The sequence below is a fragment of the Podarcis tiliguerta genome, assembly GCF_965153285.1.
Source record: "Podarcis tiliguerta genome assembly, chromosome: 7".
NCBI classification, from domain to species: domain Eukaryota; kingdom Metazoa; phylum Chordata; class Lepidosauria; order Squamata; family Lacertidae; genus Podarcis; species Podarcis tiliguerta.
This window is the reverse complement of record NC_139540.1, coordinates 86,249,923-86,255,002: the sequence shown is the minus strand read 5'-3', so window position 1 is coordinate 86,255,002 and position 5,080 is coordinate 86,249,923.

Genomic DNA, 5,080 nt, shown 5'->3' with positions numbered 1-5,080 from the left:
ATTCCAAACAGACCCAGGGGATCCCCTTACCCCTTCTGACTGAGTTGGGAGTCTTCTGGACTAGACAAACTCTCCCATCCTGGCTAGACTGAGACCCAGGGAGCCTGCATTCTCACAGGTTCTACCTCTCCCGGTTCAGTCACAACCCTCCCAGAACACTCCGGCCTGTATACCTTTCCCAGACCCTCAACCCACTCTCCCTATCCAAGTCTCCTCAGTATGGATGTTTAACTTAACTGAGAACCAGTTCTCCCTCAATCAAATCCTATCCTACTCCCTATCTCACCTCTTAAATCCAGCCCTATCTCTTAACCCAAGCATAGGCAAACTCAGCCCTCCAGATGTTTTGGGACTACAACTCCCATCATCCCTAGCTTACAGGACCAGTGGTCAGGGATGGTGGGAATTGTACTCCCAAAACACCTGGAGGGCCGAGTTTGCCTATGCCTGCCTTAACCTGAGCCTTAGCCTTATCTAAGCCTCTCCCTCAGAAACTGCTCCTTTTATTCTCCCTCCCAAAGTGCTGCTCCTCCCTCTTCTGTGACGAGCTGACTTTCTAGCCAATCAGAGAGAGGTGCCAGCATTCTGGTGGAATTTCAGGGGGACTGCATCACTGACTCTGGTCTGGCTCTGCTGGCCGTCACAACACCCCTCCAGGAGAACAACGGAAACCCTAATTGTCACCAGCAAGCAAAAGAGGGGGAGTGAGAGGAAAGAATAATCAATCGATAAGAATCCTAATGAGGGTCAAGTTTCCAAAAGAACTTGACTGTCCAGTTTATTTTGGAATCTGTGGTTGATTATCTGATTGCAGTGCTTGCAGTTGTTGTGAGCATTCACGCGATGGGAATAGTTAGTTCCATTGATGCTATAATGAGGTGTGCTTTTATACAGGCTTTGTTAATTCAGCATAATAGTCACTGAGCACTGAGCAATACAAGAACAATGGGCACATATGTGATTTATTGATGTTGTATGTGGATAGATCCAGCTCAGAGAGTTGCATTTTTCTTCCTGAGTGCAGGAGGCATTGCGCTTGTAATACAAAGTCTGCATACTGAAGAGCCTGTCTGCCTGGAACACGTGCCTCTTCAGAAAAAAATCAAATTTTCCTTCCCCTTCCACTGAGCCAAGGAAAGTTCCGAGCAGTCTTTTCAGGAAGAGTTAGCACTGGGAACGTCTCATTTGAAAACCTGTCTCTTTACAAACCTTCTTAATCTTGTTGCTCCCATTGATCTGTGGATCCAATCTTGTATGCTAGAGACACAAATGAACGATAGATCTACCCTGCTCCTTTGTAGGGAATATATAGCTATTTACAGCAACATGCAAAGGTCATGCTGGTTCCTGTTCCTTTAGCTGTTGTATTTGAAATAGAGGATTTTAGCAGTCCCCGCCCCCCATTCCTGCATAATGTGGCACTTGCTGAAACCCCCTTCCATACCTTGGATCATTTGATAAGAACTCGCAATCTTGACTCTATGCATGCTGGCAGAAGGACAGTGCCCCTTTTTGCTCCGGACACAGGTGAATGTCATGTTTGACAAGGGTGTAAACCCCAAATGGCTCCATGAATTGCCAGACATGGAATGCTGGCTGGGTGCTTCAGGCTTTTGTGTGCATATACGCTGTTTCAAAGCTTGACTGCATACATGCTTGATGGGCGATGGGTAGAAATACACCTTCTTTCTTTCTTTCTTTCTTTCTTTCTCTCTCTCTCTCTCTCTCACACACACACACACACACACAGCATGGCATGTAGGGGAAATTTTGTGGAGAGAATTTTGTGCATGTCTCCACTTGCAGGCAGATTCTTGATCTGTTTCATATCTGATCCAGATTTTTAATTCAGATTTAAGTACACACATGAGAGGGCCAAAAGGCCCAGCAGGCCGGGCATTTATCCTTGCTCTGGGCACAAGGCCAAGTGCTGCTATTGGTCAGTTGGTCCTGCACCCAGGGGAACACCCTCTAAATTCCTGCCACCATTGTCCAATTCGGCAGCAGCAGGACAACCCGGCCTGCAATAAGCTGGTTCACAGTGGAGGCCTGGGACCCACCTGCAAAGCTGCTCACCCGAGAAGGGCAAATGGAGGCTACAACTTCCCCTCCAGCCAAGACTAGGCTTACCCAATGCCTATCCGCCAATCAAGGCGTTATGGAGTAAAGAAAATTCAGTTATTTTCTGCTTGTTTTTCCTGGCACTATCAAAGCTCACATATGGCAACCTTTGCTTGCATACACACAACTGCGCAATTACGGCTCCCATACAGAGCACTGCGTTCTTCTTCTCTACCATCTTTCAAAAGAGAGCCCCTGATTGATGTCTTGTTCTCTTTTGAAAGGCAGCTCATGTTCTTCACCTGAGATGCTTGCAAAGAAGCTTTCTGGAGTGGCAAAGGCTGCTCTTTACTCACGACGACACATTTTGTTGCTTGTCAGGGATACCCGAAGCCTTCTTAATGCCAGGCTGGTAGTATTTTCTGAGGTGGCTTTCACCATCCCTGAAACTGCTTTTTCCATACTGGCGAGAGGGGGGCATGAATTAGTCCTGCTTTTAAGCGTTAATATCTCCTGTTAGTTCATGTGCTTCATTGTGCAGTAGTAAATTGCACACAATTCTGTTTTAGCTTCAGGGTTTTTAAAGAATTAAAATACAATAAATCAAAATAGGAATCTCTGGTTTCAAATTCCGCTTATATAGGGTTGCTGTCATGGCATGTGGGATTTACTTCTAAGTTAGCATGCAAAGGTTTATATGGCAATGTCTGGCAGCTTCCTGAAAAGTAACTTAGGATGTTCTCCTGTTGTTGTTGGCATCCGTCTGTCTCAAGAGACAATGGAGGGTACCTCCAAAGGTGAAGTCAAACCACTAGAGAATCACAGCGCCTGCTGTGGCTGCAGAGACAGGTAAATCGTAACTGCTGCCCCCTGCATTGTTTTTGTTGCATTCCCACCACCCAGACAACAGGACCCTGCTCTTGGCCTTGCATGGTCCAAAGGAAAGCAGAGCAATACACTTGGCACCAGTTTGGCTACAGGAGTTGCTGGAAGGAAGTGTACAAGACACCAACTGTCCAACCGTCTTAGGGTTTACTCCTTTGTTTTTTTTCTTCCCAAGATGTCCCACAAGGGTGCAGACAGTGCTTTTTCTCAGGGGGGACTCGAGGGGATGCAGTAGCAGCACCTCTTTTTTGTTATTAAAAAGTGTGGATCTTACTGTAACAACTTCATGGCAAGTACCTCTCTTTCTAGAAAAAAGCACTGGGTGCAGGTAGTGTGGGGAGATGGTTGTGTGCTTTCTAGGATGTGCTGGTGAACCAGCAAGACCAAACAGGTTTTGTCAGGTGCGAACCAAGAGTCAGATCTGAAGATATCCCAGAGACTCCTCTATCGTGACAGAGGTTCTCCTGCAGACAAATCCATGTGATATTTCAAAACTACAGAACTAAGTTTGAGTAATTAGGGAAAAAATATTATGATCCTCAAAAGATTTTTTTGGAGTGGTGGTGGTGGAATCAACATGTGGATTGGTGGCTTTCCTTTGGGAGTTCTGGCTTCACAATCCATTTCTAATGTGGACTTGGACAAGTAGCATTCTCAGCTCTAGGACCCTGTTTGTAAAGCAGGGTAGGTATGATATGTGGAAACGGAGAGAATAGACCTTGTAGGGCAAGGCAAAAAATAAATAATAGGATTATTGTGGGAACAACAAGTAGCTGTGGAATGATTGTGTGATCTGGGCAAGATGACCACTCTACTGCAGCATGGTCTGCTGCACCCCAAGTGGGGCAAGCCTACATAGGCATGCGACATTCTTATTACACTGAGCCAGCAGTCACCACACCCACATATTACACAATGGAAACAACTGGACAGCATTTCCACCCATCTTGCAAACCACAGTGAAAGCATCAAATCAAAAGCCCAGTAAACTGTGTTACTAGCAGCTATCCCATAGCCACTAAAAGTTCCAAGCAGAAGAGATAGAAAGCTTCCCTCAAAGGCACGGTGGTTAGGAATGTAACTGGCAGGCTCAAATTAAAATTCTGCCTCCAACTCCATCAAGTGATTTTTCAGGGATTGATTTTATACTGAGCAATGTATCTGTAATATTATAAAAAATAAATACTGTGTAGAAACATATACATACCCCAAATAAAATGCCCTGTCATTTAGTGAGGGAGGTTGTGGTAAAGGCCCAGAATTTTATAACAAAGTCTCTTGATTTTGGTATGGGCTTTATATATGGACAAAAGTTTCCTGCAGGATATCTTGTAAAATGGCTCTCTTTCATCACTTTTGTCACAGTTGACAGTAGTCTGTTCCCATTTTGCTAACTGACTGTGCAAAATCTATCAAGGTAAAAGCCACCTGCTCCCCTTATAACAAGTAGGCAAATTACATGAACCAACATCTGCATTTCTTATATTTTTAATGAACTTCCTTAACTTGCACAAAAATAGTTCCACATCTGTATGCCCTTTAATTTCAAGCGGCACTTTTTAAAAATGGAAAATAAACAAATTCAGTGTTAACAGGACCTTAGATTAACAGCCTTGGTTAAAAGCAATAAATAGAGATAAATACAATGGTTCATTGCAACAAGTGGTTTCACAGAAATCTGCAAAATGCTAGGTAAGATGTTGCTTCAGGAGATCAGAAGAACATCAAAGAAATAGAAGCACAGTAATACACAAAATAGTGGGACGCAGGTGGCGCTGTGGGTAAAACCTCAGCGCCTAGGACTTGCCGATCGCATGGTCGGCAGTTCAAATCCCCGCGGCAGGGTGCACTCCTGTCGTTCGGTCCCAGCGCCTGCCAACCTAGCAGTTTGAAAGCACCTCCGGGTGCAAGTAGGTAAATAGGGACCTCTTACCAGCGGGAAGGTAAACGGTGTTCCGTGTGCTGCGCTGGCTCACCAGATGCAGCTTGCCACGCTGGCCACGTGACCCGGAAGTGTCTGCGGACAGCGCTGGCTCCCAGCCTACAGAGTGAGATGAGCGCACAACCCTAGAGTCTGTCAAGACTGGCCCATACGGGCAGGGGTACCTTTACCTTTTAATACACAAAATAAATA